Source organism: Macaca nemestrina, chromosome 4 (assembly GCF_043159975.1).
Source record: "Macaca nemestrina isolate mMacNem1 chromosome 4, mMacNem.hap1, whole genome shotgun sequence".
Taxonomy (NCBI): domain Eukaryota; kingdom Metazoa; phylum Chordata; class Mammalia; order Primates; family Cercopithecidae; genus Macaca; species Macaca nemestrina.
The window spans coordinates 157,641,304-157,654,857 of NC_092128.1; positions in this window are offsets into that span (position 1 = coordinate 157,641,304).

The window sequence follows — 13,554 nt, forward strand, 5'->3', positions numbered from 1 at the left end:
GTGGAGGGAGTCCCTCTGAGTGTCAGCCACACCAGGTGCACCACAGATCAAGGCTGCGTACCAGTCTTGTGCTCACTCCATCCTTCTCCGAACACTCTTTTCCTTTGGTTTTCATGAAACATGCTCTCTCAACTTTTTTCCTAGCTAGTAGTCTCTCCAGCAGTGTCCGCATCTCCTCATCCCTGAAAACATCATATTTCTCAGTGTTCTGTGCTAGCTGGGTCATCATCTCTTCTTAACCTACAAGGCTTCTGAACGATCTCTTTGGCTCCATGGGTTCAATAACCAACTGTATGCTGACAACTCTCAAATCTATTCCTTAGCTCAACTCTCTCTCCTGAAATAAGCTGTTTATCTAACTCTCCACTGAGCATCTTCTTTTGAACATAACTTAGACATCTCCAATCCAATTGTCTGAAACCGAGTTCATTAACTTCACCTCCTCCTTGATCAGTCTGGAAAACTAGGAGCCATCCTTTCCTTTCTCACCCCTTGCCCTCTCAATCACCCAGGCTGACAAATATCTCTCCTAAATATCCCTTATCATCCACTTATCGGCTTCTTTGTTGTCACAGCCATTACGCTAGCTGCACCACCACTGTTCTGCATAGCTCCAATAGCCAAGTTCTATGTTGTAGACAGAGCTCTTTCTGAAGAGTGAATTGGATCACATCACCAACCTGCTTAGCACCATTTAATAACTTCCATAGTCTTTATTTATAAGACAGAGGTAAAGAGGTCTCCTTTTACCTTTACAGCCTTATCTCTGAGCTGCTGTAATCTCACTTCAGTTACTTTAATGTGTTTCAGGTGGCTGGGCGCAGTGGCTCATGCTTGTAATCCCAGCACTTTGGAAGACCAAGGCGGGCAGATTACCTGAGGTCAGGAGTTCAAGACCAGCCTGGCCAACATGGCAAAATCCCATCTCTCCTAAAAATGCAAAAATTAGCTGGGCGTGGTGGTGCTCACCTGTAGTCCAAGCCACTCAGGAGGCTGAGGCCAAAGAATCGCTTGAATCCAGGAGGTGGAAGTTGCAGTGAGCCAAGATCGCACCACTGCACTCCAGCCTGGGCGACAGAGCGAGACTCCGTCTCAAAAATAAATAAATAAATAGTATGTTTCAGATTCTCTCTTGTCTCCAAACCATTGCTTATGCTATTTCCATGTCTGATGTTCCAAGGAAAATATTATTTCCTCTAGAAAGCCCGACTGCCTCTCAGGTTTGAGTTGGGTGCTTTCCTACTGCACCCTGTCGGAGCACAAATTGGTAATCACAGTTTTCTGTCCCCCTTATGAGTCTTGAAACGAATTAGACTTTAAATTCTAAAAGCACCTATCAGATCTGTCTTGCTCCTCATTGTATTCCTAGGACCTTCCTGTAGAGTGGGTGCTAATAAATATTTTCGTTAAGTGAATGAATGTATGTATGAATCGCTTTGGCTCTAACTAGAATTTGTCTACATCATGGATCACAGATGCTTTCTCAATGGTTTATAATATCAATTGTTCCATTTTGACTTATTTCATTCCTGGAAAACTTGTCCCATGCTTTGTTATTTACAATCACATCAATGATTTATTTCAGAATATATTGTAATACAAAAAATGATACATGCTAAATAAACTCTGGCAGGTATGTTTTTTCCCCACCATTAGGAAGGAAATGGAGGTGTAAATACATTTAAAATTCACCATGTGGTGATGGAATGCAGGACTTTTGGCCAACCTTAAAACTGTCCTTTCAATTTTTAATCCACACACCAACAGAGGGGATAATTTTAAGTCTCTCTTTGTTCAGAGCTTCAGGGGAGAGAGTGTAGAGTGGATTTTTTCTGATTCAAAATGAAGAGATACATGAAAACCACCAAAGTCAGGGCACTTCATAAAGAAAAATATGATGCTTTCATTGCTGAAGAGACCCAACTGAAGTCTAATGAGGAGAATGAGAAAGAAAGGGGGCTTGTCGTATTCTTCAGCCAGCACAACCTTCCCTTCATGTTTACATCAACAGCAGTGGCGCCTCCTGGTCTGATGTTTACATAAAGCTGAGAGTCAACTGGATACTCTGGCTCCATGCTTGCCCAAGGCAGAGCTGACCACAGCAGGTAACAGGCACCTGGACGGGGCTCCCCATGGGCCATCAGGGGTTCTCATCAGCTTCTCTTAGCCGGCAGATTTTGAACAGTGGGTATGTTCCAAATGTGTCAGGGCACATTTTTCAAACATCACTGCAGATTCATTCGTTATGTCTTGCCTGTTTTTAGACCTTGACAATAAAGGGACAGTTTTAACCAAGGAAGGGAAAGAGAAGCTCGTGCACACTGATATTTTATGACATGCTAGGATCCACAGTGAGATTAACCTATTTCTTTGAGATCTTTGGGGTCCTCTTATCTGTGACTCCTCGTTATTTTCCTTTCCACGGCGGCAATTACATCTTCAAAGGGGGAAGATTCACACAACACCTTCGTGTTTATGTGCTCCGAATTCCTATGTATTTCAAAGTGTATACCTCAAGGTAAACTTTGAAAAAACACAGGCCTCTGTACTCTGCTCCAGTTGTTTGTGTGTGCGTGTGTGTGTGTGTGCATGTGTGTGTGCATGTGTGTGCATGTGTGTGTGTCTCAACTTAGAATATGAACACCTCAAGCACAAGAGTCTTCTCTTTGCTTTATTATTCTCCACAGGAAACACTCGATACTAAAATTTTCACACGCACATAAAAAAGACAAAGATCTGTAACATATTTTGTGCACATATAGTGAAGCCTGTACTTACCCTAGGAAGATATTTAGATATGTGAGGAACAGAATTTAGAGAATTAAAATGGACTTTTTCGTATTTCATTATTTTCTATGTAGTAGCAAGTGATGTATTACATTCCTAGGGCTTCTATAACAAATCACCACAAACTTGGTGGCTTAAAACAACAGAAATTTATTCTCTCACTGTTCTGGAGACCAGAAGTACAAAATCAGTTACATGGGACCAAAATCAAGATGTCTGCAGGGACACATTCATTCCAGATGCTCTCAGAGAGAATCTGTTCCCTGCTTCTTCCAGCTTCTGGTGGCTGACAACATGTCTTGGCTTGTGGCCCCATCACTCCAATGTCTGCCTTTGTGGTCACATTGCTTTTTTCTCTGCTGTCTGTGTCAAGTCTCCCTGCTGCCTCTCTGTCATAAAGACTTGTAATTGCATTTGGTACCTGTCTGAATAACCCATGGTAATCTTCCCATCTGAAAATCTTAACCTTAATCATATCTACAAACTATATTTTACCATCTAAGGTAACAGTCACAGGTTCCAGGTATTAAGAGAGGGACATCCATTTAAGGACTATATTCAGCCTACCACAGGTGGTGAAGGCATTGTCTTAATAAAAACAAATTTCCTCTGGGGTGCAAGCAAGCCAAGAGAAATAGAAGATAAGAGGAACAAACTGTGATGGAAAGAACTGCCCTCAATAAAAATTTCATGCCGACCCTATAATTCAGAAATCAATGCAAAAGTAAGTTCCTGACTCTGGAAGAGGATTGTGTTTCAAAATTTTGTGAGTCGTGGTTTAAAGTTGGGATCTTACGTCACTTTTCTACAGAAATAATAATACTTAAGACAATTTTGATTCTAGTGAGCCACTAAATCTAATTAAACATAACTGAGGTATAGAAATCGTTTACTTTTGTCTTCTAAGAATCTATTCTATGGAAATAATCAGAATGCAAAAACTCAAAATGTGTTGCGAAGATGTTTTTAGCCACATTATGTACCATAGCATAAAAAAAGATAGAAGGGAGAACTTAAATATGCAACAACATGGAAAGGTTTATGCAAATTATAGAATATCCACATGATGGAATGTTATGCAACCATATTAAGTTGATGTAACATTGTTAAAGGCATGAGAAAGTGTGCATACAACATTGGAGTGAAATATTGACAATATTTTTTGCTCGTGAATCTGTAATTTGGACAGAGCTCAGTAGGGACAGCTTTTCTCTTCTCCACTTGGCATCAACGGCAGCAGCTCAGGATCTGGAATCATGGGAAGGCTCACTCACTCGCACATCCAGCAGTGGATGCTGCTGGTCAAAACACCCACAGACAGGCTCTCAGTGTGACCTTGCCTTCCTCACAACATAGTGGCTGGGTTCCAAGAATGAAAGCCGGACAAAAACCGTATCACCTTTCATGACCTGACCACTAAAGCCAGCCAATGCCACTTTTGTCACCTTCCATTCACCAAGGCAGTCCCAAGGCCTGGCCAGTTCTAGATGGAGGTAAAATATGACTCCACCCCTTATACAGAGGCAAGGTTCTGACACTAGAAATATTGTCTGGTCATTTTTTGGAAAACAGAGGCTGTCACACAAGGACACAAGCTGTATACAAAGCGAAATCCTGATAATGTTAAACACCAATTCATAATTACCAGCACATTAGAAGGAAGTAGTAATATTACTTTATGTAAACGGAAATAACTGATTTTCTTTCTATCTTGGTGGTAGAACTATAGGTCATTTTTATTCTCCATGTGCTTTTTTGAATTCATCATAAATTTTAGGATCAAATATATTTGCTGTGAGTGAAAATACAAACAGACTTATTAGAACAGAGAGCGTGTGAACAGCACTTAATACAACACCCCTCTATGTAATATATCATGTAATCCTAGCAATAATCTGGTGGGCAAAGGGGAAAAATCTCATTTTCAGGCCAAGAATCTGAGACTCAGACAAGCTTACAGCTAGTTTGTGGTGGATCTGGACCTCAAATACCAGGCTTTTGACTCCAAAGTCTTACTTCCTAGTGTATTCTCATTCCATGGTTTCTCCTTTAAATGGGCTGGAAATTGCAGCTAATGTGTGTCATCCTTCAGGGGAGAATCTCTGCCACCTCCATGCTCTTCATTGCCATAGTCGTAAATGATCCCTCTTCCCTCTCCATAGCATCTGTTTGCCCTAGAGGTAGGTCTTGGGAAAGGGGAGAATGAAAACCTTGGAGAAGCTTCTGAAAAGGTTCAGGAAACAGAGAATGGGGAAAGGCAGAAGTTTGAGATGAGGGCTTAGGAGAATTCTCTTGCAGTAAGAAACATAAGCAGGAGTATAGGGACAATTTTGGCTCCTGTGGAGTGTGGGCTCAAATAGCACAGGGAGGGATTGAAGCATGCCTTGATCCTTGACCACACTGATGCTGAGATAAGATAGATGAGAAAAAAGAAAGCAGGGACAACTTTCCGAAGGACGGCCGTTTCTATAAGGAAGAGGAGAAGTTTCATAGGATAGAGTAGCAAACGAGTGACTATCCAGTTCCAGGAGCTGTTCGTAAATAAATGAAGGATTTTCATAATGTGAGTGCTGGTAAATCAGAAATTGCTGCTAAATCTGGGGGAAAAAAGGCTATTTAGCTGAAGAATTCAATGGAAATTAAATGAATTGAAACAACCCCAGAATTTCTTTTGAGTTGAAATTTGCTTTAGAATGTATTTAGGTTTAAATGGAATATCTCATTTTTTTTAAAAGAAAAAAACTTAGTCATATAAACAAGCTGAAATAAGAAAATCAGTAAATGTATATGGGTATAGAGTTATCTGATACTCTAAGCAAGCATCCTTCTGTTGTTATACTGAGCCTAGATGAAAGAACTCATCCTCATTCATTTTGAGTGCTACAGAGTCAGCAGTACCAAACTCCATCAATCCCTTATTAGACCTCGTCTTCAGACTGCTGCTATCTTCCTTCCAGTATGCAGATAGAGCTTATTTTACAAACTAAGCCTTTTTCTTTAGATTGGTAAATATTGTTAGAGCCCTTAAGCCCTTAATTTTCACTTCTAGCCTATTGTCCATAGTCTGAAGAGGGAAAGCAAACATTAAGATATAATCAAATTTAATTTAGTGATCGAAAGATCAGCATTCTATGCTCCAGAAAATCAAGGATTAAAAGAAGACATTTACTGAATGCTCATCAACGTTTCTGATTCTTCTTCTCCTAGGCCTACTATGTCATTACATTTCTCATCCCCTTGAGGTTGAGCAGACCAGTGCCTTGATTAGTGTAATGCAAGGAGAAGTGTTCGGTCCTTTAACAGTTAGGGCTCCATTCACCACATTCTTTCTCCTCTGCCGTGATAACCAGTGACATTTACAGATTGTGGAGGCTTCATCACCCTCGGCACCAGAGAGAGGATGAGGTGGAACAGAGTCCACTGCCAACCCAAGATGGGCAGGTGTTAAAAATATTAAATAAACCTTTGTGGTTCTTGGTCACAGAGAGTTTAGACTTGTGTGATACTGCTACATGGTCTTTCACTGGATTCATACATTCAGTGAAACTGATGGGCTTGGAATTGGTGGTTAAGCATTTCTTGTTTATCAGAGGGGAAGGAAATCTAAATTACTAGAAGGTAAACTTCCAGCCTCTGAATATGTATCGAAAACAAGTGAAGGAAAACTTATCTCCACACAAAACCCTGAACACTAATACCAGCTTCATTCATAATTGTCAAATTGTGGAAGCAACCAAGGCATATTTTAATAAGCTAATGGATAATCCAACTGTGGTACATCCCATGCAATGGAATATTATTCAGTGATAAAAAGAAGTGAGATATCAAGCAACAAAAAGACTGGAAGAAACCTTAAATGCCCATTACTAAGTGAAAGCATCACTCTGAAAAGGCAACATACTGTATGATTTCAACTATGTCACAGTATTGTGAAGGGCAAAACTGGTGGCAGTAATCAGCCATTGTCAAGGGCTTATCGTAGAGATGAAGGTAGGGATGGGTGAATCGCAGGGGAGTTTTAGTGCAGTGAAACTATTCTATTGCCAAAACCCACAGAATGTATAATACAAAGAGTGAATCCCAATGTAAACTATGGACATTACTTAATAGCAAGGTATCAATATTGGTTCATCAGTTGTAATACGTATATCATACTAATCAATATGTTAATTTAAGGGAAACTGGGAGAGCTGGAAGAGGGGATATATGGAAAATTTTTACACTGTCCATTTAGTTTTTCTGTAAACCTAAAACTCCTCAAAAATTCAGCTAGAAAAGCAAATAAAGCATATCTTAACAAAATACCAAAGATCCATTTACATGATTACAAAGTGAATAGGTAAGGGGTGACAGGTTGTTGAATTGAGGGTTGGTCTGGTGGGCTTAATCGTGGAATACTTTGACGCACACACAGGGTTATACATTTGCATATTATACAGAAGAGGACATTAAGAAAAATGAATGAGCTTCTTGGAAAGAAGAGCATAAAAGACTAAGGTAAACTGTGGTAAGAAAAAATAGTCTTGAAAAGTAACTGTTAAGTGATTTTTGTCCTCATGACCAGAAATATACCATCCTATGGACAGAAACAATAACTGCATCAAAACACTGCTTAAGCAAGTTACCCTGCAGGAATGTTAATTCCAGTATACATTTATTTGGTAATCGGAAATAAAGGTAAGTAGGAGAGATTCACTTTGTAATGGCAAAGTAGACCTTTCCAAAATGCCTCCCAGTGGAAAGGGGGTTTGCAGCGTGTGAGGAACTCTACAAATACCCACTCAAGTGCAACAATATAACTGATAAAAATTATTTAAAAAAACAAAAACAAACCCACAGACCAGGCACGGTGGCTCATGCCTGTAATCCCAGCACTTTGGGAGGCCAAAACCAGCAGATCACTTGAGGCCAGGAGTTCAAGACCAGCCTGGCCAACATGGCGAAACCCCATCTCTATTAAAATACAAAAATTAGCCAGGTGTGGTGGTGCACGCCTGTAATCCCAGCTACTTGGGAGGCTGAGGCACAAGAATCGCTTAAACCTAGGAGAAAGGCTGCTGCGAGCTGAGATTGTGCTACTACGCTCCAGCCTGGGTGACAGAGTTAGATGCTGTCTCAAAAGAATAAAACGAAACGAAGCAACACAAAACCGTCTGTTTTGCTAAGGTGACAGGGCATATGAAGAAACACTAATCAAGAAAATTTCTTAAATCTTGGTAAGGAAAAGATCTTGGCACTAGATCTTGGTAACAAAAAAATCTTGGCACTAGAGCCATGGCCTGCTCCTACTCGCCCTACAGTTTAATGTGATGAAGCTCCACTCAAGTTGGGTGTGGCCAGGAAGATGAGGGTCTCGCTCCTCAGTCTCTGGTTAAGGGTGACAGTATCTCCTTGGGATTGGCAGGAATTTCTCATCCCTGTGAAGCTCCATTTTATAGGGGCTACATTCCAGGCAAATTTCTTTGAAAATCAGGGGCTGTCTTCGTCTACCCACCCCGCCTTCTCTTGCCTCCACTCTAGGTGTGCCAGGCCAAGAATACTTGAGTGTCATTGCCTTCACCCCTGCTCAATCTTAGGGTAGAGGTTCCCCACTGGAAAAACAAGCTGAAAAGACCAGAGGCAACTGTCTCTACCCAGCTCCCTGCTTCCAAAGCAGGGGTGTCACTCTGAGAGAAGTAGGCCACTATCTCTGTCCCCAGATCTCAAGCAGTGGCTCGGAAATTTTGCCCAGGGGATGCGGCAGGCCATAAGAACAAAAGGACATACTCTTTTTTCTAATTGCTAAGGCAATTTGGGTACCTAAGCATGATGCTTTGATGGTATATTTCTTAGGTTGCTCTTTGGTTTGGTTTAGAGGAGGGAGAATGTGGTTGATAAGGCCTCTTATCTCTCTGTAGTCCATAGTTTCATGTCCCAGTTCTACCACCATTTTACAGCCTTAACCAAGGGAAAAAAGATGCTGGGAGAAAAAAATCTGATTTTAAATATGCAGACTCAAGAAACTTCTTCTCTTCCATGAGAGTGAAAAAGTTTGACTATCCTCTATGTACTTGGGTTAGAAGTCTTCTTGGTTTGCTCAAGCTAGAAAGGAGCTTATAGGAAGAGAACAGCATAGGGAAGATCTCCCTCAGCAAAGCTAGAGACATGGTAATGTGAACTTCTCCGTCCTCCTGCTAAATACATCTAGCTGTCTCCGTGGTCCTTCTAAGTCCACAGATACCCACAAAATGACCCCTTTATTTGAGACACACAGCCTTGAAGCATGGCCTCATATTGGATAGAGATCATAATGAGTCCTCTTTCTCAGTCTTTCTTGGTGAGGGAAGAGGGACTATTCAATCCCCACTGTAAACAGATCTCCTCATCCCAGATATGCTCTATATTTACATTGTTCAGAGCCATCTGGAATGATCTAGAATATAACAAGAGTGATATCAACCCAGACCTTACTTTCTCTCTCTGGGGTGGGGTGGGGATAGGAAATGAGGTTTTTGAGGGGGGCAAATACAATGTAATAGTTAAAAAATAAAATGTTGATTACATTAATTTCTGGCATCAGAATAAAAGCAAATCATAACTCTTAGCACAACTTCCCAGCTACTGGGGAGGCTGACGCAGGAGAAGTGCTTGAACCCAGGAGGCAGAGGTTGCAGTGAGCTGAGATCGCACCACTGCACTCCAGCCTGGGGGACAGAGCAAGACTCTGTCTCAAAAAAAAAAAAAAAAAAAAAAAAAAAAAAAAAGGCATGTACTAGGCACTCACTGAATGTAAGATTAAGAGGATACACTTTCTTGCCTTCAGAAGGAATACAAAATTACAAAGTATGGTGTTAACCATTGTAATAAGTACAATAAGCATTTGGTATTGCAAAGGGCTGAGAAACACACTCTATCCTACAATAGTGAATTAGGAAGGCAGGGCTTCTTTGAGGAAGTAAATGTGTTAGGTTTCAAAGATGAATAGGAGTTTACCAGGTTCAGAATGAGCAAAGGAAGGAGGTATTTTAGGCAGAGAATGTTATGTGATTGAAGGCACTGATGCCAAGAAAGCAGGAGCACTCAGGAAATAGTGATACAAAGTAGATACACAAGAGATAAGCTTTTGCTTTCACATCAATTTAATAGACCTGTATTAAGCACCTACTGAATCACCGAAAACCTGGTGGTTTGGTCTTCATAGATAAGTTGCCACCCTCAAAGCCCTCTAATAAAGGAACACTCATGCTATGTGCCAAGTTCACAAGTGACACCGGTTTCTTGCATTTCCATACCCCCACAGACCCAGATTTCCTTGGGGATCTGAAATAGCTTAATGCTAATTCCAGCTTCTATGCTGGTGAGGGTCTTATCATCAAGGAATTAGTTGAACCATACTCGGCAGAAGAGTGTATGCTCTGCTATGATTGATTCTGGATAGTTCAGGAGAATGCAATCCTGTGAAACATGATATATTCATTGGCTGATTTTCAGGACAGAGCATGAATTCTGATCCCGGGCTTACCACAGTACTATCTTCAGCTTCCCTGCTAAAAGCAAAGCTTCTGAGATGCTCTTGCTATTGTTTGAGGAAGGTATGGTTCAGCAGATAATTAGGGTTTTACTGGCAAAATCTGCAAAGTTCCCATTCTCGTTTCAAGAACCAGTTTCTCTTATCACGACTTTCCCAGTAGAGATCATATTTCTGCAGGAGATTTGAGAAGGCAGAAGGGAGAATGTCTGACCTGGCCCAGATAGATCATGAGCCCTCGGCTAGAGGTGACTAGGGAGGCTGGGACTTGCCTCAGGGACGTGGTTGCACCCCTACGTTATACATTACTTCGTTTCCTTCCAGACAGGGAGGGGAGCCTTTCATTTTTTTGTTTGAGATCACCTTTCATTCATTCCCTCATTCGGCATACATTTGTTGAGTAACTGCTATGTATCAAGATATGAACCAGGTGGCTCATGCCTGTAATTCTAGCACTTTGGGAGGCTGAGATGGGCAGATCACTTGAGGTCAGAGCCCGGCACGGTGGCGCATGCCTGTAATCCCAGCTACTGGAGGGGCTGAGGCAGGAGAAGTGCTTGAACCCAGGAGGCGGAGGTTGCAGTGAGCCGAGATCGCACCACTGCACTCCAGCCTGGAGACAGAGCAAGACTCTATCTCAAAACAAAACAAAACAAAACAAAACAAAAAACAAAAAAATATATGCACTAGGTTCTCACTGAATGTCAGATTAAGAAGATACACTTTATCGTCTTCAGAAGGAATACACAGTTACGAAGTATGGTGTTAACCATTGTAATAAGTGCAATAAGCATTTGGTATTGCAAAGGGCTGAGAAACACACTCTGTCATACAATAGTGAATTAGGGAGGGAGGGCTTCTTTGAGGAAGTAAATGTGTTAAGTCTGAAAGATGAATAGGAGTTTACCAGGTTCAGAATGAGCAAAGGAAGGAAGTATTTTAGGCAGAGAATGTTACGTGACTGAAGGCACTGATGCCAAGAAAGCAGGAGCACTCAGGAAATAGTGAGCTCTTATTTGGGAATGTTTGAATATGGAATGATTGGTGATGATGCACAGAATGGTGTTAGAGGGTAGGAGAACGAGTTGAAAAGGTGAAAATGCAGGCAGAGCCAGAAGTCAAAAGAACCTGGAAGATACAGAATTAACCCCATGGACCCACACTGGACATCAGTAGTCATATCACTTTTGTTTGGCTAACACATGGATTTTGCTCATTTTAAAAATATTTGAATTAGAATAGCTTTACCTCCTCCATTTAAAGTAGATGCACCCCTTCCTACAGTATTCCACCAGAAGCCTTACATTCTTTACTACTCCCCCAGGCCCCTAAAGTCGCGTGAGTGTGCAATTTCATGAGCAATATAAAGAATTCAGAGGATTTTAGGCAGATTTAACAGATTTATATTTTAGAATGATTGCTCTAGCAATAGTGGCTATTACAGTTGGGAAGGGGAGGCAGGCAGGCCAAGTAGATGCTAGAGCAATAACCGAGGTGAGGTACGATAACACTCTGGGTTAAGGTAAAAGATATGGGTTGTAAGCTACAGATTAGGAAAGTCTTCAAAAAGTGGCTACCATAAGAAGAGTCTGCTGAGGACCAACATTTTTAGAAATAGGCAACTTTCCAACAAAGGGATAGAAGAACAAATTGGGGAGAATGGCTGTATACTGAATTCAAGATTGGGGCATGTTGAAGTTTAGCTAATAGGTTGACAAGCTGGATATCCATGAGTGGTAAGAAACAGAAGACAACTAGATAATTAGAAGGAACTTGGAATAACGTGTGAGGTGTTTGAAGACATAGGGATGGCTGTTTCTGCTGAAGATGCAATGAAGGAAGAGACAGCTGTAAGGCAGAATATGGGCAGTTATGGGAAAACGAATCTGTTATGAGACCAGATGAAATTAGCATTAAGAAGATAACTAGGAGACACTGGGTTGTGAAAACCAAAGAGAAAAAATGGGTCAATGGCTTGCCCAGGCCAGAAATGCAAGTAGCAGGAGTTGCTGCTTCTGACCCAGGCCTGCCTGTTTTCTGAGTAATCTTTGATTGCTACCCTCCTGGTATGTATCATCCATAATAGTCAAAGTGGGCCAGACCTTCACCCTTAAGCATCTCAGTCTCCCCAGAACAGGCCTTTCCAGAGTGAACTACAAGCAGGAAATCTCCCCTTCAGAGGGCTGTCTATTCTTTGGCAGGTAGGCCTGGCTTTAGTATTAAGGCCACAAAATTCTCTGGGATGCAAGCAATTCCAAAGGGATCTAAAATGCCATCCCTGCTGCTCACTTTGGAAAGATTATCATGATTATCTTTATTAGCACAGAACTATGTAAAGTGAGATAGATTTTATTCTGGAGGTGAAAGTGTAAGAGCGGGTAGTCATGCTTTACCCCACCAAGCTCTAAATTCATCTACCCTCTGGTCATGTGTAAGTCCCCAGAGTTTAGCCATGTGTAAGTCTCCATTTTTGACTTCACTTAGGAGATAAAAATCTCTGTCGATGTCGTTGGGGGTGCGGAATGGAAGAAGTTGTTTCCCCCCCGCCCCCATATTGCCAACTGCCCTTAGAAAAGCAGGAAAAGAGCAAAGAGCTCTATGGATAAAAGCCCAGATTTTTATGCACACAGGGAAAGGCCACCGCAGCTTTAAAGAAACACTTTCTATGTTGAAGTGGGGTCGGAAATGTAATGGAAGTAGGCAGCAAACCCAAAGGCATGGTCTTATGAGAAAAAGTATTTATTTGTCATAGGAAAGCAATCAGGGAAAAGGGAGAGAAAGGCCTTCACCAGAGATCTAAAGCTTAGTGATCAGTGTGTGTTACGGCATTGAACCCAATGGTATTATTCCAGTACTTCAGTCTCTCCCACAGACTGGATTGAGCCCTTACTTTTATCCACATTAGGGTATCAGCACTCTTAAGTGCCTTTTTAATGGATATTTTTCCCCCAAAAGTAAGGTAATTGAAAGGAGAAAGCCATGATTTAGAAGTTGGGGAAGTGGTTAAGGTTTATATTACAAGTTTGGTTTTTGCAAGTGACTACAAACTCATGAAGGGGAGAGAAACGGGATCTCTCCCAGTATTCTCTCAAGTTTTACCTAAGCATTTCTATATATTCAAAGACGCCACTGTGAATCAAACAAGAACATAACAAAACTCAGAAGACACGGGCAGAGAGGTAAAAGGGCTAGGTACGATGTAAAATGTAACGAGGCTAGCTGGTACATCCAACCCGGTGCTAAAAGTCTTTTAAGGACTT